Raw genomic sequence first — 23,854 nt, 5'->3', positions numbered from 1 at the left:
TCATTGGATCTCGACCAACGCGAGCAGCAATGTCGTGATACGATAAAACCGCAATCGCGATAGTCTATAATCCGACCTTTATCAAAGTCGGAAACGTGATGGTACGCATTTCTCCTCCTTACACGAGGCATCACAACGTTTCACCAGGCAATGCCGGTCGACTGCTGTTTGTGTATGAGAAATAGGTTGGAAACCTTCCTCATGTCAGCACGTTATAGGTGTCGCCACCGGCGCCAACCTTGTGTGAATGCTCTGAAAAGCTAATCATTTGCATATCACAGCATCTTCTTCCTGTGGGTTAAATTTCGCGTCTGTAGCACGTCATCATCGTGGTGTAGCAAATTTAATGGCGAGTAGTGTATTTTGGAAGCCTGCTGCTGACTTTCTCAAAACTTTTTCGTGTTTTTTTTTTCTGGTTAACGGCAACATCTACTAAAGTCGAGTCGTAAAATAAACGACGACGAGGAAATTGTTGTGCAGCGTGCAGGTAATGCTTAGATCGTACGGAGACTGCTGAACACCTGCAGGCAGTGTGAAAGCTTATCCCACTAGCGGAAGGCTAGGGCCGCATGTTTGCGCTTAGTCGCGCTTGGCCTGTGAGTCAGGGGTCGCCACACAGGTAGTGTAGTGTAGTGTAGCCAGCCTGCAGTGTGGGCACCAGCTGGGACTGCTGCCAAGGCAGGGGCGTGTCCGCCAGCCTTCACACTCACGCGCGATACAGTCTCTCACACTGCGTACTGCAACTGCATCCACATCTAGATCTACAGTGTGCAAGCCACTTTGCGGTGTGTGGCGGGGGGTTCTTGGCACCACTGTCATTTCCTCCACTCCATCTTCCATTGGAAAAAGGTGCTCAGGAAGAGCGATTGTCGATAAATCTACGTATGGACTCTAATTTCTCTGGCCTTGTCGTCCTGGTCAGAGTTCGCGAGGCGTATGCACAGGGGAGCGGAGAGAGGGTGGAGGTTGGTGGGCGGGGGGGGGGGGGGGGGGGGAAGAAATGTGTTGGCTGACTGTTAAAGGTACTTATGCTTGTGACGTCACAGCTGGACTTTGAAAGTCTTTCCCTCGTTTCATGAACAAAGCATGTTGTACACTGACGGGAAGAAGATCGGAACAACGAGAAGGAGTTGTACAATATAAACGAAAGTTGGTAGGCGTGTTCTTACAACTGAAAGGTAATGTATGTTCTGATTTCACGCCAGTTGCATAAGAGTGCGAGTAGCGGCGCTATGAGGATGCAAATCAGGTTTGCTTAAAATACACACTGTAACGGTCACCTGCGTTAGTTAACTTTGAGACTGGACGTAGTGAGTTGACGTTAGTGAAGAATGTCTTTAAGAGGGGTGGGGGGGGGGGGGGGGGGTAGGACGTCAAACGGGCCGACTTGGAGCAGGAGAGGCACCACAGGACATTTTACATTTTAATTTCCACTGTCTAGACTTTTACAAGTAAATTCATAAAACTTTGTCAGCACGACCAGGAAGGATTCAGGATTCACGCCCGTAGCATCGGAAGTTGAAAAACATAACAAAATAAATTTTTTGTGAAATTTCATCATTTTTTCTCTTACTATTGGCTGCATTTGTTGCTATATGTACACTTTTCTGCATAAGTAAGAGAGACTGTTCGATGAATTTTGCACAGCATACAAACCACACTTACAGGTGTCTGAAACTTTAGAATCTATTTAATTTATGAAAAAATGAATGAGATGTTACGTTTTAAACTTTATGTTTAGAAAAAAATCTAATTTTGTAGTTAATTATGAAATGATGATGATTAGGACAACACACCATCCAGTCCCTGATCGGAGAAAATCTCCGACCCAGCTGGGAATCGAACCGGGGCCCTTAGTATTGCCATGCTGCCGCGCTGACCAGTCGCCTACCGGGGGCGGACGTAAGCTATAGTGAAGAACAAAATAAAAACTCAGTACACAGATCCTGTTATCAGCAAATTATACATACGTTACCGGCTGTTGCTATTACTGTTGCGAGATTGTCTGGTCCGCTGATTTGAGTTACTGCTTTTTGATTCACATTAAAAAATCTCAAAAATATTTTCTTGCGGATAGACTACGTCATTTTAGTATCCCTTGCATTGAGAATCATAGTAAAAGTGTTTATTTTTTATGAAGGTGAATTATTTAAATACGGAGGCTTTTCGTCTCGTTCGCGATCTTTTTAAACCTTTCATGCACAGTGTAGCTGATCAGCTTCAGACTTCATTTCTTCGATAAATCCTATACTGAGCAACATCTGGTAACAAATTCGTTATGTAGTTACGTGTATATACTCTACTGCAGCTGCCAAGCTGAACCAGTTCGACAATCAGCTGTGCGGATGTTCTGGCGCGCGTGTGTTTTGGCGAAAAGTAAAAAGTTTTTTTGGTGTTTCTGCACTGATTTGTGGGTTTGAAAATTACTTTTTTATTTTGAAAACGTAAGTCGACGTGGTGTTGACGTTAATTCGAGTGTCTTTACGATAGATTTGAAATTAGGTCTGTTTTTGTGTTTGTAGCTATTGTCAACACTGATGCTTTGCTAATTTAATTAAAAAAATGTTTTCAATATTTTTTTTTGTAATGTAGGCACTATAAACTAAACGTGGTAATTTTTACAGCTTGAAATAAAAAATCATGCATTTAAGGGTTAAGGGTAATTTTGTGCACAATTGTAATTCATTTGTAGAACCTGTAATCATGTTTATTTTACGGATGGTTCAAATGGCTCTGAGCACTATGGGACTTAACGTCTGAGGTCATCAGTCCCCTAGAACTTAGAACAACTTAAACCTAACTAACCTAAGGACATCACACACATCTATGCCCGAGGCAGGATTCGAACCTGCGACCGTAGCAGCAGCGCGGTTCCGGACTGTAGCGCCTAGAACCGTTCGGCCACCCTGGCCGGCTATTTTACGGAATGTGATATTATTCCTAACTAATGTTTTGAAACGTCCCCTTAGAAAACTTAATGAATTACTATGCAGATAAACGTCTTATATTATCTGATTTTCAAACAGCTGAGCAGAACTGAACGTACTCAGACATTTCGCTCTTTACCTATTCTGATCAATACTAAACTGACACACAATATTTTTTGCGCAACGCAATCTGACTACAAAAGAATGGCCCTGACTAACATTAACCTATACCTTTCACGAATCACTTACCCCACAAAAATCTTCGTTACTCGAACTACTGCAATACAGCGAGCGCCACTACTGCCAGCTAAATAAGAGATTCAAACTACTGAAGACACTAACTACTGATAGTCATAGTTAGCAAATGAAAGATTTTGATAGACAACAAACAATGTATTTACCTTAATAGTGTTCAAAAGTCATAATATATATAGCAGTTCATGACATCCAGTCTTACAAATTTACTCTTTCTGATGGACACACGTCCAGATCGTCCGCTCTCAAAATTCCGCCATCTCTCTCCACATCCACCACTGCTGGCGGCTCACCTCCAACCGCGCACCGCTACGCGCTGTTCACATCCAACTGCCCAACACTACAATAGCGACTGTTACAACAATGCAAACCAGCCACAGACTGCACACAGCACAGCCAGTGATTTTCATACAGAGCGCTACGTGGCGTTACCAATAAAAAAACCTAAACAGCCTACTTACTTACAGTTTTCAATAGGGAAACATTATTTCTTTTTGTGGTTGATTGAGGAATACCTAACGAATCGTCTTCCGACCTAACTGTGGGCTGTAGGTGCTTTAATCATGGCAATATAAGAAAACCATATCATCATTACTTATTTTTTACTTTTTCATGCAGTCATGAACGTAAATAAGTAAGAAAGTAACACTTTTTTTCGTTTGGCCTTAGGTCTTCATCTAAAGTCACCGCCGAAAACACAATTTTCCGTGCTTGAAATGCGTAACTTAAAGCGAGACTATTTCCAGATTCAGAACGTAAGTTCGATGTCAGATCAGACAAGAGCCGTAATATTATACGCTCTCGATATTTCAACAATAAACTCACTGCGATGTAAAATGGCCGTCTTTTAGCGTCTACCACTGCAGTTAGTTGAGCATATCCCTAATGTGTTCTCGTTAATTAAAAGATTTCGTTATTTCTCGCGTGTTTTTTGTTAATCCAACCCGGTAGGACCCCCAGACTCATGAGTACTAACCAAGAATCGGTCTCTTAAGTGCTTTATACGCCCCTTCTATAGTGGAATTATTTTATTCCCTTAAGATCCTTCTAGTTAATCTGAGCCTGACATCTGCTTTTCCTACAACTTGTTTTACGAGGAGGGGCGTTCAATAAGTAATGCAACATTTTTCGTTCTGGAAGCAGGTTGGTATTTTTGAGGATTCCCCACTCTTTTGCCTACAAAACCCTATCTCTCAAGACAGATCCTGTTCAGTGACACGTTACTGGGAAGCCCTGTACGCCTGCATGGTACCGTGCTATTGTTCGACGTCGGAGCCAACGACTCGCTACATCAGTAACCTCCCCATCGTTCACATGCACTGCTCCCCGCAGAGTGGATCCTTCATTGGGCAACGCAGATGGAAGTTGGAAGGCACGAAATCAGGACTGCAGGGTGGATGAGGAAGAACAGTCCAGTGAAACTTTTGTGAGGTGGTCTCCGGCGTGGGGGGGGGGGGGGGGGGGGATTGGGGGGGGGGGTTTGGGCTGTCATGGACAAGGAGAAGTTCGTTTGCATTTTTGTGGCGACGACCACTCTGAAGTCGTTTCTTCAGTTTCCTGAGGGTAGTACAACATACTTCAGAGTTGATCGTTGCACCGTGAGGGAGGGCATCAAACAGAATAACCCCTTCAGAGTGCCAGACGACCGTCGCCATGAGTTTACGGGCTCAGGGTGGTGCGGCTATGAACTTTTTCTTCGGAGGAGAGGTAGTGTGGCAGCACTCCAGCGATTGCCAGGTGCTATCCTGTAGGGAGGCGTAATGTTGCATGTTCATACTGACCTCCAGATCTCTGAGCACGGCCGATATTATCGTGACGCTGTACTCGTTCCGCACGTGCGCCTTTTAACGGGTGCATTCGGCCCTGATTACGTTTCCGCGGATGGCAACCGTCTATCGCATCGAACTGCGCAGGTTGAGGAGCTCCTGAAATGGGAGGATATTCGGCGAATGGACTGGACTCTCCGTTTCCCCGACTTAAATCGCATCGAAAACGTGTGGGACGCGGTGGGGAAGGACGCACAAACAACCATCCAACAGGTGTCAATCACGCCGGTGGAGGAATGGAACAACACCCTACCACAGGAAGACCTTACCAGCCTTGTGGCCAACATGGCAGAACGTTGCAGATCACACCCTGCCGTCCGTAGCGACCACACGCTCTATTAACAACCGTGTCTGTAATGTCCAGGAGACCACCGTGAATCACTCTGATTTCTGCATAATTATTCTCTTTGAATTAAAGTATCTTTTCTGTTCGACTCACTGCATATTTCTATGTTACGTTCTGTACCATAATGCAGCAGCTCCTTCTATGTCCAAGTTTTATGTACCTACGTCACATGGAAATGACACACATCATGCGTAAGTTACTTTCGTTCTTAAATTTTGCACACTTCCGTATTTTACGAGGCCAGTTCAATAAGTAATGCAACACTTTTTTTTTCTCGGCCAATTTTGGTTGAAAAAACCGGAAATTTCTTGTGGAATATTCCCGCTTCGTCTCGTATAGTTTCATTGACTTCCGACAGGTGGCAGCGCTGTACGGAGCTGTTAAAATGGCGTCTGTAACGGATGTGCGTTGCAAACAACGGGCAGTGATCGAGTTTCTTTTGGCGGAAAACCAGGGCATCTCAGATATTCATAGGCGCTTGCAGAATGTCTACGGTGATCTGGCAGTGGACAAAAGCACGGTGACTCGTTGGGCAAAGCGTGTGTCATCATCGCCGCAAGGTCAAGCAAGACTGTGTGATCTCCCGCGTGCGGGCCGGCCGTGCACAGCTGTGACTCCTGCAATGGCGGAGCGTGCGAACACACTCGTTCGAGATGATCGACGGACCACCATCAAACAACTCAGTGCTCAACTTGACATCTCTGTTGGTAGTGCTGTCACAATTGTTCACCAGTTGGGATATTCAAAGGTTTGTTCCCGCTGGGTCCCTCGTTGTCTAACCGAACACCATAAAGAGCAAAGGAGAACCATCTGTGCGGAATTGCTTGCTCGTCATGTGGCTGAGGGTGACAATTTCTTGTCAAAGATTATTACAGGCGATGAAACATGGGTTCATCACTTCGAACCTGAAACAAAACGGCAATCAATGGAGTCGCGCCACACCCACTCCCCTACCAAGAAAAAGTTTAAAGCCATACCCTCAGCCGGTAAAGTCATGGTTACAGTCTTCTGGGACGCTGAAGGGGTTATTCTGTTCGATGTCCTTCCCCATGGCCAAACAATCAACTCTGAAGTGTATTGTGCTACTCTTCAGAAATTGAAGAAACGACTTCAGCGTGTTCGTAGGCACAAAAATCTGAACGAACTTCTCCTTCTTCATGACAACGCAAGACCTCATACAAGTCTTCGCACCCGAGAGGAGCTCACAAAACTTCAGTGGACTGTTCTTCCTCATGCATCGTACAGCCCCGATCTTGCACCGTCGGATTTCCATATGTTTGGCCCAATGAAGGACGCAATCCGTGGGAGGCACTACGCGGATGATGAAGAAGTTATTGATGCAGTACGACGTTGGCTCCGACATCGACCAGTGGAATGGTACCGTGCAGGCATACAGGCCCTCATTTCAAGGTGGCGTAAGGCCGTAGCATTGAAAGGAGATTACGTTGAAAAATAGTGTTGTGTAGCTAAAAGATTGGGGAATAACCTGGTGTATTTCAATGCTGAATAAAACAACCCCTGTTTCAGAAAAAAAATGTGTTGCATTACTTATTGAACTGCCCTCGTACTACAGAGAGTTATGCCTTATTTAATTCTACGTCCATATAATTTTCTTGCGCCATCTATGACAAAGCGAAAAAGTGGTCCCACTACAACATCTATATTTCTTTACGTACTACACGAATATGTAATAAAAAATGGGGGTTCCTACATAAAAAAACGCAGTTGATATCAGTTTCACTGTGGCAGCGCCATCTAGCGGGCCAACTATAGCGCCATCTTGTTTCCCCCTTGAAGCTAGACGAGTTTCGTTCTTTGTAGTTTCTTCGTTTGACGCTTATTTCGTGAGATATTTGCCCCGGTCACTATCAATGGACCACCCTGTATATTAATTCAAATGGCTCTGAGCACTATGGGACTCAACTGCTGTGGTCATAAGTCCCCTAGAACTTAGAACTACTTAAACCTAACGAACCTAAGGACAGCACACAACACCCAGCCATCACGAGGCAGAGAAAATCTCTGACCCCGCCGGGAATCGAACCCGGGAACCCGGGCGTGGGAAGAGAGAACGCTACCGCACGACCACGAGATGCGGGCGTATATTAATTTTTCGGTTTATAGCGACCACTGGAAGGCTGCGCATTCCTTTCATTAGAACTGGTTTGTGGTTACAGTTACATGTCAGCCTGTAGATCCCGTGCATGTGGATGGGAAGACAAATACCAGCAGCACTCCGTGGTCCGAGGATCCTCGTCTGAAGTGTGTAGCTCTCTCCCGTCCTCCAGCGAGAGCGGGGAAGTCGGCGGCCCGGCGCGGCCCGCCGTATGTAAACAAGACGCCGGTCCCGGCTGCTGCCGCTGCTCCTTCTAAAAGGCACTGTGCCCGGCGGCCACCCGACGCCAAGGCAAACAGCCCGCGGCCTGGCGCGGCCTGCTGGTCTCCAGCGCTGCCGGCACTCGGCGCGATTATCGGCTTCCGCCTCGAGACCGCCTCCGCGGGGTCTGTTTATTATCCTGTCCGCCACTGATTATTTCTAAACTCTCGCTCGCGCCGAGAGAGAGGCAACAATGCACTCGGCTCGTGCCGGGAGTGGCAGCCCGCGGCACCTAAGGAGGGAATACGGCAGACACGAGAAAAGGAAAGACCCTGTAACGAGCCAAGGGTACGAGGTGTGTGTATCTGGTCTCCTCTCCTTTTATTATTGTTACTCTCGACTCTTGCACTGTGTTCATAGAGACATAATGTCACACACGTATCACTCTTCCTGTTCTAGGATTGGGGTACAGTTGCCATAAACGAGATAATGCACTCTAAGATAAATGAAACGACGCACGGAAATCGGTAGATAATAATAATGCCGTGTGACGAGGGCCTCCCGTCGGGTTGACCGCTCGCCAGGTGCAAGTCTTTCGATTTGACGCCACTTCGGCGACTTGCGCGTCGATGGGGATGAAATGATGATGATTAGGACAAGACAACACCCAGTCCCTGAGCGGAGAAAATCTCCGACCCAGCCGGGAATCCAACCCGGGCCCTTAGGATTGACAGTATGTCGCGCTGACCACTCAGCTACTGGGGACGGAGATCGGTAGATTTGACATATATGTACAGACAAACAACGTATTGCAATTTCAGAAAAACAGGATGATTTATTCAAGACGAAGAGCAACATTGAGCAAGTAAATAACGCGTTGAACGCGTTGGTCCACCTCTGGCCCTTATGCATGCACGTATCCACTGAACGACAGAGTTGTTGGATGTCCTGAGGGATATCGTGCCAAATTCTGTCCAACTGGCATATTTGTTGTTGTTGTGGTCTTCAGTCCAGAGACTTGTTTGATGCAGCTCTCCATGCTACTCTATCCTGTGCAAGCTTCATCTCCCAGTACCTACTGCAACCTACATCTTTCTGAATCTGCTTAGTGTATTCGTCTCTAGGTCCCCCTCTACGATTTTTACCCCCGACGCTGCCCACCATTACTAAATATGTGATCCCTTGATGCCTCAGAACATGTCCTACCAACCGATCCCTTCTTCTAGTCAAGTTGTGCCACAAACTTCTCTTCTCGAAAAATTCTATTCAATACCTCCTCATTAGGTATGTGATCTACACATCTAATCTTCAGCATTCTTCCGTAGCACCACATTTCGAAAGCTTCTATTCTCTTCTTGTCCAAACTATTTATCGTCCATGTTTCACTTCCATACTTGCCTACACTCCATACAAATACCTTCAGAAACGACTTCCTGACACTTAAATCAATACTCGATGTTAACAAATTTCTCTTCTTGAGAAACGCTTTCTTTGCCATTGCCAGTCTACATTTTATATCCTCTCTACTTCGGGCATCATCAGTTATTTTGCTCCCCAAATAGCAAAACTCCTTTACTACTTTAAGTGTCTCATTTCCTAATCTGATTCCCTCAGCATTACCCGAGTTAATTCGACTACATTCCATTATCTTCGTTTTGCTTTTGTTGATGTTCATCTTATACCCTCCTTTCAAGATACTATCCATTCCGTTCAGCTGCTCTTCCACGTCCGTTGCTGTCTTTGACAAAATTACAATATCATCGGCGATCCTCAAAGTTTTTATTTCTTCTCCATCGATTTTAATTCCTACTCCGAATTTTTCTTTTGTTTGCTTTACTGCTTGCTCAATATACAGATTGAATAACATCGGGGAGAGGCTACAACCCTGTCTCACTCCCTCCCCAACCACTGCTTGCCTTTCAAGTCCCCCGAATCTTATAACTGCCATGTGGTTTCGGTACAAATTGTAAATAGCCTTTCGCTCCCTGAATTTGACGCCTGCCACCTTCAGAATTTGAAAGAGAGTATTCAAGTTAACATTGTCAAAAGCTTTCTCTAAGTCTACAAATGCTAGAAACGTAGGTTTGCCTTTCCTTAACCTATCTATTAACATAAGTCGTAGGGTCATTATTGCCTCGCGTGTTCCAATATTTCTACGGAATCCAAACTGATCTTCCCCGAGGTCGGCATCCACCAGTTTTTCCATTCGTCTGTAAAGAATTCGCGTTAGTATTTTGCAGCCGTGACGTATTAAACTGATAGTTCGGTAAATTTCACATCTGTCAACACCTGGTTTGTTTGGAATTCGAATTATTAAATTCTTCTTGAAGTCTGGCTGGCACCTTATATCGTCAAAATCCCGAGTGCCTGGAGGGCCCTGCCCATAATGTTCCAAAGTTCTTAACCGGATAGAGATCCGACAACCTTGCTGCCCAAGGTAGCGTTTAATAAGCACTCAGACATGCCGTGGAACTCTCGCTGGGTACGGGCGGACATTACCTTGCTGAAATGCAAGCTCAAGATAGCTTTCCACGAAGGCCAACAAAACGAGGCGTAGAATATCGTATACGTATCACATTGTTGTAAGGGTGCTGCTATGAGAATAAATGGCGTCCCAGATCATCCCTCCTGGTTGTGGGGTGATATGGCGGGCGGTAGTCAAGGTGGCGTCTCAGCGATGTCCAGACCGTCTTCACTGATCATGGGGACTGATCACTGGAGACAGTTCCACTCCAGTCAGTGAGATTCCAGGTCGAGGACATGTGCGAGTGAAGTGGCGTGGCAACTTGGAATGGACTCCAAATTGAGGTACGCAGGAAAGTACGAATCTTGTGGGCAGGACATCTAAACCGCATACGGCTGCTGTAAAATTGTGGATGCATACGGACCAAACGCAATGTCGCGTCCAGTGCTAGTGAACTAGTACCAGCAATCTGATGAAGACCACACAGAGGTGGGTGATGCTCACGGGGGAGGAAGACCATCGTCAGCGATGTTCGGTGACAGCGTGCAGGTCAGCCGAGCAACTGATTCGCAGCAGTCGCAGAGTGCCTATCGCAGACACTGCTCAGCAGAGGAGCATCTCGGTAGGCAGGCGCGCACAGCACTAGATTTGCTTCAAGTTTTAGAAGGCAGCTTTTCAACCATCCGCCAAACTGTCCAGATCTTGAGCCATGTGGTTTCCATCTTTTAGGCTAGCTTACAGAAAGTTTGGTGGCATGGAGATCATACTGCGACGAGCAAGTTCACAAAGCGGTTCTGGAGTGGCTCTGTAGCCAAGGACTTGTTTCTGTCGCCGAGGAACTGAACGTTTGGTAGAACGTACCTACAATTGGAGATTATGTTGAAAAATACTGTCACATATCTGTGTCACTTTGAATGTAGCGCAGCATTAAATAAAAGTTGCTTCGCCAACTATAATAATATATAATTTACTGCTGTACTGCTCCGGCGAACGTCTTTACTGGATAGTAGGAAAGGTCGACGACTCAAGTTCATTCTTGAACTGGCATGCCCAGCCAGTTACAGGACCCATCCACAGTTAATCGTGAATTGCGCAACACTCTCCAACTCGTCACTTTTCAAGTTAATAAACATTGCTGGAGGTGAAAAAAGTGATAAGTGACAGATAAAAATTCTAGAACTGATGGGGGATTGATCTCAATATCCTTGGACTTGTAAACTGGCGCGAGCATAAACGAAAAAAATTGCAACGTCACACCAATATTCAAGAAAGATAGTAGGAGTAATCTACTAAATCAGAGGCGCATGTCGTTAACATCAATATGCAGCAGGATTTTGGAGCATTATTGCGTTCAAACGCTATGAATTACCTCGAAGAAAACTGTCCATTGCACACACAGTCAACATGGGTTTAGAAAACATCGTTCCTGTGAAACACAACTAGCTCTTTATTCACATGAACTATTGAGTGCTATTGACAAGGGATTTCAGATCGATTCCGTATTCCTGGATTTCCACATGGCTTTTGACACTGTACCACACAAGCGGCTTTTAGTGAAATTGCGTGCTTATGGAATATGGTCTCAGTTATGTCACTGAATTTGTGATTTCCTGTCAGAGAGGTCACAGTTCGTCATAACTGACGGAAACTCGTCGAGTAAAACAGAAGTGATTTCAGGCGTTCCCCAAAGTAGTCTTGCAGGCCCTTCGCTGTTCCTTATCTATATAAACGATTTGGGAGACAATCTGAGCAGCCGTCTTCGGTTGTTTGCAGATGATGCTGTCGTTTATCGACTGATAAAGTCATCAGAAGACCAAAACAAGTGCAAAACGCATTAGAAAAGATATCTGAATGGTGCGAAAATTGGCGGTTGACCCTAAATAACGAAAAGTGTGAGGTCATCCACATGAGTGCTGAAAGAAACTCGTTAAACTTCAGTTGCACGATAAATCAGTCTAATCTAAAAGCCGTAAACTCAACTACATACCTAGGTATTACAATTACGAACAACTTAAACTGGAAGGAACACATAGAAATGGTTGCGGGGAAGGCTAACCAAAGGCTGCGTTTTATTGGCAGGACACTTAGAAAACGTAGCAGACCTATTAAGGATACTGCCTAAACTACGCTTGTCCGTCCTCTTTTAGAATACTGCTGCGCGGTGTGGGATCCTTACCAGATAGGACTGCGGAGTACATCGAAAAAGTTCAAAGAAAGGCAGCGCTTTTTGTATTATCGCGAAATATGGGAGAGAGTGTTACAGAAATGATACAGGATCTGGGCTGGACATCATTAAAAGAAAGACGTTTTTCGTTGCGACGCAATGTTCTCACGAAATTCCAGCCACCAACTTTCTCCTCCGAATGCGAAAACATTTTATTGACACCGACCTACACAGGGAGGAACGATCACTACGATAAAATAAGAGGAATCAGAGCTCGTACGGAAAGATATAGGTGTTCATTCTTTCCGCCCGCTTTACGAGATCGGAATAATAGACAATTGTACAGGTGGTTCGATGAACTCTCTGCCAGGCACTTAAATGTGATTTGCAGAGTATCCATGTAGATGTAGATGTACATGTACATGTAGTCTATGTAACATACTTTAAAAAAATGGCTCTGAGCACTATGGGACTTAACTTCTTTGGTCATCAGTCCCCTAGAACTTAGAACTACTTAAACCTAATCAAGCTAAGGACGTCACACACATCCATGCCCGAGGCAGGACTCGAACCTGCGACCGTAGCGGTTGCGCGGTTCCAGACTGAAGCGCCCAGAACCGCTCGGCCACTCCGGCCGGCGTAACATACTTAAGTGATTACCATTTCAAGATCACAGGTTAATGGAAGCGCGACATAAGCCACTGGAATAGAAACTGTTGGTTCATCAGTAACCGGTGTAACCGCTGAATGTTGATTGCAAGCATGCGAAGTGCATGCATTGTGTTGTACAGGTGCCAGATGTCAGTTTGTCGGAGGGAGTTCCATACCTGGCCGGTCAATACAGAGACGCTTAATGCCATTTGTGGGTGACGCTAGAGTTTTCGTCCTTTGACGTTCCCATGTGCTCCATCGCAGAGAGATCTAGTGGTCGAGCAGGCGAAGGCAATATGTCGACACTTTGTAGGTCACGTTCAATAACAACAGCGGTATGTGGGCCAACGTTATCCTGTTGGAAAACGCCCCCTGGAATGCTGTTCATTAGTGGCAGCACAACAGGTCAAATCATCAAATTGACGTAAAATTTTGCCTGGGATAACGACGAGGATGCTACTCCAGCGATACGAAATCGCTTCCCCAGGCTTCATGTGTAGATCCAGTGTGTCTAGCAAGCAGACATGTTGGTTGCAAGCCCTCAGCTGACCTCCTAACCAGCACACGGTCATTACTGGCCTCGAGGCAGAACCGGCTTTCGTCAGAAAACACAACAGACTTATCGCTTGACACCACTGTAGTCGGAAACGGCGGTGTCTTGCGGTCCGTCAAACGCACGCCACAGGGCGTCTGATTCGGAGCTGCCCTTATAGTAACCGACTTGTAACAGTTCGTCGTTTCACAGTGGTGCCAACTGCTGCTCAAATTGGTGCTGGAGATGCAGTACGATTCTCCAGACCCATGCGCCGAATCGGTAGTGCCATGTGGCCGTCCGTAGCCCGGTCTCCTTGCGGCCGTACATTCCACGTGGCCAGAGCCGTCAGCAACCATGTACAGTCCTGCCAACTCTTTCTGCAATATCTCAGAGGGAATGTCCAGCTTCTCATCGTCCTATTACACGATCTCGTTCGAACTCAGTGACGTGTTGATAATGGCTCCCTTGTCTCCTTAAAGACCTTTTTATTAACATCAACTGACCATGTCCAATCTGAAAGGTAACTAACGCTCACGACCTTACAGCGTGTATTCAAAGCAAACTTGATTTTCATCTTCATAGTACCACCACCAGAGCCTCCCTTATGCGACAGACATTGTCCTTCAACAATAAGATACCTACAAATACTCGTTTATGTCGCATAACTCCTTCTTGGTGTTGACATTTTTTTCCGTCAGTGTGTGTGTGTGTGTGTGTGTGTGTGTGTTTGTGTGTGTATGATGGGTGTAAGTGCAAATATTTACATTGGCGACGACTACTGGGAACTGTGTACTGAACAACAATACAACAATATTTATGTTATTTGCAGACTAATAATTATAGCTATTATAAGTCGAATTTTTTCACGTTGGGTACTACCTCCAAGTAGGTGTGGCATAACCAAGCCATTAATGCTTATCTTCCCCGGGCAGCAGCTGAAGTGTTGAAGTGTGGATGCATGGCCGCAAAACGGTTAGTCTACAACATCAGGGGTAGACCACCTAGTGGTGCAGCTACGACTGTGCAGAAAACATCAGGTTTTAAAGTTTGTGACGTGTTTATGGGAAAAGTGTTCGAGACAGAGAAAAAAACTACCCTGTTGGTAACTAAGTTTAACTATCGATTTTCATTTTTCTTTCGAACTTCGGGTTGTGCTTGACTTAACAACTCAATATTTAACCTATGGTTATGATTTGTTGATGAGTTCTACTGTATCGTTTAACAATGCTGCACATACTTAGAAATGCTGAGCATGTCGACATTGCGTTTGTGTAGCGGTTTTGTAAACGGAACGGTGCCGCCGCTGCTGCTTGTAGAACATACTACAGATTCAAGAGTGATTAGTCGTGTTTCCGCTAAATTGTGTGAACTGGTGCAGTGCTGACCAGCTGTATTTCAAACATACAAAGTAAGAACTGTGACATCTGTGATGCACAATGTCTCTCTTGTTGTGTCTGCCATCGGATTCTGTTGAGATTTTATTCCACTCTCCAGATTATTAAATGATCCCATGAGAAAACGTGGCGCTCTTCTTTGTATCTTCTTCAACTGCTCCATTAATCCCACCTGAACACGGTCCCAGACTGACGAACACAACCCATGAGTCTGCCGGACGACTATTTTGTAAACCATTTATTTCATAGATATGCTGATCAGCCAGAACATTATGACAATCGACCAACTATGGATATAAACCGGTCCAGACAGTAGCAGCGTCATCTGGCGAGGAATCACTGTTAGTCAGACACACGCACGGTGTATGTAGTATCAGTAAGCGCGCTGTCCGTGTGTAGAATGGGGAAGGAGCATAATCTATCTATCTATCTGAGTACCACCGAGGGCAGATTGTGATGGCCCGGAGCCATTTGGGAAACTGTACCACATGTCGGGTATTTGAGGAGTGCTGCCATGAGTTTCTTCAACAAGTGACGAATTCAAGGTGAAACCATGTCCAGACGTTGTGGGGTTGGGCCGCCACCCCGCATTACAGATGTCATTAGTCATACTGATAAAACAGGACAGGCAGCGAACTGTGGTGAAACTAACATCAGACTTTATTGCCGGGCAGAGTACAAATGTGTCTGAACACACAGTGCACCGAACAGTCCCAACTATGGGCCTCCACACACGACGATCGATGCACGCCAATGTCAACACCATGACATTGGCAACTACGACTGAAATGGGCATTTGACCGTCGGCACTGGACATTGGCGCAGTGGCTGAGTGTTGCATGATGTGACGAATCCCGATAGATTCTTAATCAAGCTGATGGGAGGTATCGGACCCGTCGTCTTCCAGGGAAACAGCTCCTTGTGTGTGTGTGTTGGGGTTTATGGGCGCTCTACATCGAGGTCATCAGCGCCCTGACACACATTAAAAGGAACAAATGTGGACAGACCTAAGAAAACTGAAGCACACACTCAAAGAAAGCAGGAAAAGAAAGCAAATGCTACATAAGAAAGTAAAACCGAAGGAAAGGGAAAACATAGCAACAAGAATGCCACTGAAATTGTCACTGGCTGGCTACTTACATATAATATGGGCGATCTTGTCACACAGTGAGCAAATTAAAATCCTCTCCCTAAAATCTTTGGAAAAACATTTGACAAGACACAGAACTTTAAAACTTTAACCACATTCGTCCGAGTGTTGCCTAAAAGAGATGGCAGGTCCGCTGGCAAATCAGCCGCGGCCCGCTGGTCAGAAAATAAAACGCAATCCAATAAAACGTGGCGCACAGTGACTTGGACGCCGCAAGCACCACACATTGGAGGGTCGTCTCGCCGGAGCAGGAAGCCGTGCGTCATAGGGCTGTGGCCTATTCGAAGCCCAGTGAGGAGAACCTCGTCCCGTCGATGGGGCTGGAAGGAAGTACACCACACACGCGTTGTGGGCTCGACTATACGGAGCTTATTGTCAGCCACTTCCAGCCACTCACCCTCCCACCGACGCATGACCCGTGAGCTCAACAGCGAGGTGAGTGCGTGCAAGGGGATAGCACACTGAGATACTTGTGGGGCGAGACACGTCTCCTTGGCTGCAAGATCTGCCCTTTCATTCCCAGCAATGCCGATATGTCCCGGAACCCAGCAGAAAGCTACAACCTTCCCCAGTCGCTGTAGTCGGAGGAGGGCATCCTGGATGGTCTGGACTATTTTATCTGCCGGATACAAATGGTGCAGTGAGTGATGGGCACTGAGGGAATAGGAACAGACAAGAAATTTAGGAGAGGAAGAATGTCTCATCTGCTCCAGCGCCCGCAAGATCGCAGACAGTTCTGCATCAAAGACAGTAAAAGTCTGAGGCAGTCGGACCTTGAGGAAAAATGGTTCAAATGGCTCTGAGCACTATGGGACTTAACATCTGTGGTCATCAGTCCCCTAGAACTTAGAACTACTTAAACCTAACTAACCTAAGGACATCACACACATCCATGCCCGAGGCAGGATTCGAACCTGCGACCGTAGCAGTCCCGCGGTTCCGGACTGAGCGCCTAGAACCGCGAGACCACCGCGGCCGGCGGACCTTGAGGACACGATCCGGAAAAACAATTGAGCAACCAACGGAATCCCCTTGTTTCGACCCATCCGTAAACACAGCTACGTAGTCGTGGTGCTCAGATACAATAGCAGAAAATGCTGCATTAAAAACGGTGGCAGAAGTGCAATCTCTCTTGTACTGCAATAAATCTAAAATCAGTCCGGGCCTCTCCACTAACCAGGGTGGCAGGCGGTTAAAACCCTGGATTTGGGGTTGTACAGACTCCACACCGAGCGACTCCAGCACACGTTGCACACGGATCCCAAACGGCAACGTAGCCCGGGGACGGTGGGAAACAATTCCTTGACACCTGCACTGCGGGACAGAGACAAGCTGGGGGCGGCTCCATTATGCTCAAGAAAATATTCGCGTCGGCATCGATGAGTCCAGTGGAGCTCGTGCAAGATACCACGACGATCGAGGAGTTCATACACTGGTCGCATCCCATGTACACCCCTTCATGACGATCATCTCAGGATCTCACAAGGCCAGGAGTGTGATGATGTGGTTCGAGGAACACAGTGGCGAGTTCCAGCTGAAGTGTTGGCCCCCTACTCGACATATCTCAAGCCTATCGAACACATCTGGGATGCGACTGAACGTAGCGTCAGAGATCATCCCAGGTATTTAAGGAAATTAGATGAGTTATATGTGCAGATGCGGTGCCAACTGCCTTCAGCGATCTGCCAAGACCACACTGCTTCCATCCACTAGGTATCGCTCCTGTAATCCGTGCCAAAGGTGCACATACCTGCTATTAGGTAGGTGCTCAGAACGTTCTGATTGATCAGTGTAAATTACTTATCTTTTAGATTCATCCACTGAATATCAGCCAGGGATCTCTTTTTCCCACAACTGCCTTTAAGAGGCAATTCCGCCGGCCGGGATGGCCGAGCGGTTCTAGGCGCTTCAGTCTGCAACCGCGCGACCGGTACGTTCGCAGGCTGGAATCCTGCCTCGGGCATGGATGTGTGTGATGTCGTTGGGTTAGTTAGGTTCAAGTTGTTCTAAGTTCTAGGGGACTGATGACCTCAGATGTTGAGTCCCATAGTGCTCAGAGCCATTTGAACCATAAGAGGCAATTCCACATTGGATAACTCTGTACATATACTCCTAGATATTTTAGGACCGTTGCTTTTTCGAGTGAATTGTTAGGAGTGGTTTAAGCCAGCAGTTATGGATCTTTCGGGCAACTCAAGCAAGGTGTGTTACATTTACACTCCTGGAAATTGAAATAAGAACACCGTGAATTCATTGTCCCAGGAAGGGGAAACTTTATTGACACATTCCTGGGGTCAGATACATCACATGATCACACTGACAGAACCACAGGCAGATAGACACAGGCAACAGAGCATGCACAATGTCGGCATTAGTACAGTGTATATCCACCTTTCGCAGCAATGCAGGCTGCTATTGTCCCATGGAGACGATCGTAGAGATGCTGGATGTAGTCCTGTGGAACGGCTTGCCATGCCATTTCCACCTGGCGCCTCAGTTGGACCAGCGTTCGTGCTGGACGTGCAGACTGCGTGAGACGACGCTTCATCCAGTCCCAAACATGCTCAATGGCGGACAGATCCGGAGATCTTGCTGGCCAGAGTAGTTGACTTACACCTTCTAGAGCACGTTGGGTGGCACGGGATACATGCGGACGTGCATTGTCTTGTTGGAACAGCAAGTTCCCTTGCCGGTCTAGGAATGGTAGAATGATGGGTTCGATGACGGTTTGGATGAACCGTGCACTATTCAGTGTCCCCTCGACGATCACCAGTGGTGTACGGCCAGTGTAGGAGATCGCTCCCCACACCATGATGCCGGGTGTTGGCCCTGTGTGCCTCGGTCGTATGCAGTCCTGATTGTGGCGCTCACCTGCACGGAGCCAAACACGCATACGACCATCATTGGCACCAAGGCAGAAGCGAGTCTCATCGCTGAAGACGACACGTCTCCATTCGTCCCTCCATTCACGCCTGTCGCGACACCACTGGAGGCGGGCTGCACGATGTTGGGGCGTGAGCGGAAGACGGCCTAACGGTGTGCCGGACCGTAGCACAGCTTCATGGAGACGGTTGCGAATGGTCCTCGCCGATACCCCAGAAGCAACAGTGTCCCTAATTTGCTGGGAAGTGGCGGTGCGGTCCCCTACGGCACTGCGTAGGATCCTACGGTCTTGGCGTGCATCCGTGCGTCGCTGCGGTCCGGTCCCAGGTCGACGGGCACGTGCACCTTCTGCCGACCACTGGCGACAACATCGATGTACTGTGGAGACCTCACGCCCCAAGTGTTGAGCAATTCGGCGGTACGTCCACCCGGCCTCCCGCATGCCCACTATACGCCCTCGCTCAAAGTCCGTCAACTGCATATACGGTTCACGTCCACGCTGTCGCGGCATGCTACCAGTGTTAAAGACTGCGATGGAGCTCCGTATGCCACGGAAAACTGGCTGACACTGACGGCGGCGGTGCACAAATGCTGCGCAGCTAGCGCCATTCGACGGCCAACACCGCGGTTCCTGGTGTGTCCGCTGTGCCGTGCGTGTGATCATTGCTTGTACAGCCCTCTCAAGCAGTGTCCGGAGCAAGTATGGTGGGTCTGACACACCGGTGTCAATGTGTTCTTTTTTCCATTTCCAGGAGTGTATTTACATTCAGAGGCAACTACTTGTTCCTACTCAAACGGTCGACCACCTGCAGTTCTGCCTGCATTTCACTGATGTCTTCTGATGCTACAGTCATCCTGTAGAATACGGGAACGTCTGTGAAGGACTTTTCTCTCCGGGCAGATAGCTGTGCTCGTTAAAGTGCCACTTTTCGCGACACGTGGAGGTGTTTGGGCCCTCGTTCAATTCCACCCGGCGAACTAACAGTTAAGGCTGGTGCGCCGGCCAGCGTAGCTGTTGCTTTTAGCTCGTTTCCCACATCCCACTAGGTGAATATCAGGATGGTACCCGCCTCGGATACAAGCTAGGCAAACATTTTTAAAACTTGCTCACACTTATACATTGAATTTAATCTGGTTACAGATAAATGGGGTATGCTGATTCCGTCCAGGGAGGTGAGTAGGAGACTGATGACAGTTGCTTAAACTCCTCAAACCGAGAATACTCAGCAGCGAACAACCACGCTGTGGTTCTCCTGGGCTAGATAGTTACATACTTCCTGACGAAAAAGGTGACACTCCCAGAAAACATAGTCGGATCCCGATGTAACATTGTACATGTACACGCCACTGGCAGGTAAGTTCTAATGTTCTGTGACACGTAGAACAGACACCAGAGTGCACTAGTGTTGTTTGTATTTACTGTTGCTTCCACGCCTGGTGGGATATATAAGAGGCGTGAACAGCATCAGATTTGGAATGATCACTGTAAGAAAATGAAGTTGCCACATACTTGTATGAGACAGCGCTATCAGCACCTGACAAAATTTGAAAGCGACTTCATTGTGGGCCTCCTTCTGGTCGGCTGATCGAATCGCGCAATATCCAAATTCGTGGGGTATTCGGAAGCGACAGTGTCCCGATGTAGACTGCGTGGGAACGTGGAGCACATCGTAACCTCTTCAATAATGTGCCTGGCAGCCGAGTACAACATTCTGTGTCATCCCGCACATCCCATACAGCGTCACTTGCGGTCTGCTGCTATCATCTCTGCAGCGCTCTATCAGAGGACAGGGTGTGACGCAACATCCTTTGGAAGACTCAGTGTCGGTGACGGGAGGCGAGACATACTGTTCGTACAGCAGCTTTTATTACCAACATGAACCCAGCGTCTAGATCGAATTCACTCATTCCACGTGCAAAAGTCTTCTAACTATACCATTATCTAATAACTTCATTTGTCCCTACCATCTAGAACATGTGTGTTGCTTCCCAATTTGTGCTAAGATTTTTTACGGCCTGCTATGAAAGTGGAGCTTGTTGTTGTTGTGGTCTTCAGTCCTGAGAATGGTTTGATGCAGCTCTCCATGCTACTCTATCCTGTGCAAGCTTCTTCATCTCCCAGTATCTACTGCAACCTACATCCTTCTGAATCTGCTTAGTGTATTCATCTCTTGGTCTCCCTCTACGATTTTTACCCTCCACGCTGCCGTCCAGTACTAAATTGGTGATCCCTTGATGCCTCAGAACATGTCCTACCAACCGATCCCTTCTTCTAGTCAAGTTCCGCCACAAACGTATCTTCTCCCCAATCCTGTTCAAATACCTCCTCATTAGTTATATGATCTACCCATCTTATCTTAAGCGTTCTTCTGTAGCACCACATTTCGAAAGCTTCTATTCTCTTCTTGTCCAAACTAGTTTTCGTCCATGTTTCACTTCCATACATGGCTACGTTCCATACAAATACTTTCAAAAACGACTTCCTGACACTTAAATCAATACTCGATGTTAACAAATTTCTCTTCTTCACAAACGCTTTCCTTACCTTTGCCAGTCTACATTTTATATCCTCTCTACTTCGACCATCATCAGTTATTTTGCTCTCTAAATAGCAAAACTCCTTTACTACTTTAAGTGTCTCATTTCCTAATCTAATTCCCTCAGCATCACCCGACTTAATTCGATTACATTCCATTATCCTCGTTTTGCTTTTGTTAATGTTTATCTTATACCCTCCTTTCAAGACACTATCCATTCCGTTCAAATGCTCTTCCAAGTCCTTTGCTGTCACTGACGGAATTGCAATGTCATCGGCAAACCTCAAAGTTTTTATTTCTTCTCCATGGATTTTAATACCAACCCCGAATTTTTTTTTTTCGTTTCCTTCAGTGCCTGCTCAATTTACAGATTGAATAACATCGGAAAGAGCCTACAACCCTGTCTCACTCCCTTCATAACCACCGCTTCCCTCTCATGTCCCTCGACTCTGTACAAATTGTAAATAGCCTTTCGCTCCCTGTATTTTACCCCTGCCACCTTCAGAATTTGAAAGAGAGTATTCCAGTCAACATTGTCAAAAGATTTCTCTAAGTCTACAAATGCTAGAAACGTAGGTTTGACTTTCCTTAATCTATCTTCTAAGATAAGTCGTAGGCTCAGTATTGCCTCACCTGTTCCAACATTTCTTCGGAATCCAAACTGATCTTCCCCAAAGTTGGCTTCTACCAGTTTATTCATTCGTCTGTAAAGAATTCTTGTTAGTATTTTGCAGCCATGACTTATTAAACTGATAGTTCGATAATTTTCACACCTATCAACACCTGCTTTCTTTGGGATTGGAATTATTATGTTCTTCTTGAAGTCTGAGAGTATTTCGCTTGTCTCGTACATCTTCCTCACCTGATGATAGAGTTTTGTCAGGGTTGGCTCTCCCAAGGCTACCAGTAGTTCTATTGGAATGTTGTCTACCCTGGGGCCTTGTTTCGACTCAGGTCTTTCAGTGCTCTGTCAAGCTCTTCACGCAGTATCGTATCTCCCATTTCATCTGCATCTACGTCCTCTTCTATTTTCATAATATTGTCTTTCAGTATATCACCCTTGTATATATCCTTCCACCTTTCTGCTTTCTCCTCTTTGCTTAGAACTGGTTTTCCCCCTGAACTCTTGATATTCATACATGTGGTTCTCATTTCTCCAATGGTCTCTTTAATTTTCCTGTATGCAGTATCTATCCTACCCTAGTGATATATGCCTCTACATCCTTACATTTGTCCTCTAGCCATCCCTGCTTAGCCATTTTGCAGTTCCTGCCGATCTCGTTTTTGGGACGTTTATATTCATTTTTGCCTGCTTTATTTACTGCATTTTTGTATTTTCTCCTTTCATCAGTTAAATTCAATACCTCTTCTGTTGCCCAAGGATTTCTACTAGCCTTCGTCTTTTTACCTACTTGATCCTGTGCTGCCTTCACTATTTCATCTCTCGAAGCTCCCCATTCTTCTTCTACTGTATTTCTTTCCCCCATTCCTGTCAATTGTTCCCTTATGCTCTCCCTGAAACTCTGTATAACCTCTGGTTCTTTCAGTTTATCCAGGTCCCATCTCCTTAAATTCCCACCTTTTTTGCAGTTTCTTCAGTTTTAATCTACAGTTCATAACCAACAGATTGTGGTCAGAGTCCAAATCTGCCCCTGGAAATGTGTTACAGTTTAAAACCTGGTTCCTAAATCTCTGTCTTACCATTATATGATCTATCTGATACCTTTTACTATCTCCAGGGTTCTTCCATGTATACAACCTTCTTTCATGTTAGCTATGATGAAGTTATGCTCTGCGCAAAATTCTACCAGTCGGCTTCCTCATTCATTTCTTAGCCATAATCATTATTCACCTACTACGTTCCCCTCCCTCCCTTTTCCTACTCTTGAATTTCAGTCACCCATGACTATTAAATTTTCGTGTCCTTCACTATCTGAATAATTTCTTTTATCTCATCATACATTTCATCAATGTCTTCGTCATCTACATAGCTAGTTGGCATATAAACTTGTACTACTGTAGTAGGCGTGGGCTTCGTGTCTATCTTGGCCACAATAATCCGTTCACTATGTTGTTTGTAGTAGCTTACCCGCATTCCTATTTTCCTGTTCATTATTAAACCTACTCCTGCATTACCCCTATTTGATTTTGTGTTTATAACCCTGTATTCACCTGACCAGAAGGCTTGTTCCTCCTGCCACCGAACTTCACTAATTTCCGCCATATCTAAATTTAACCTATCCACTTCCCTTTTTAAATTTTCTAACCTACCTGCCCGATTAAGGGATCTGACATTCCACGCTCCGATCCATAGAACGCCAGTTTTCTTTCTCCTGATAACGACATCCTCTTGAGTAGTCCCCGCCCGGAGATCCGAATGGGGGACTATTTTACCTCCGGAATAT

Source organism: Schistocerca serialis, chromosome 4, assembly GCF_023864345.2.
Source record: "Schistocerca serialis cubense isolate TAMUIC-IGC-003099 chromosome 4, iqSchSeri2.2, whole genome shotgun sequence".
Lineage (NCBI taxonomy): Eukaryota > Metazoa > Arthropoda > Insecta > Orthoptera > Acrididae > Schistocerca > Schistocerca serialis.
The sequence above is the reverse complement of the archived record's forward strand: the minus strand, read 5'-3'. Positions refer to the sequence as shown.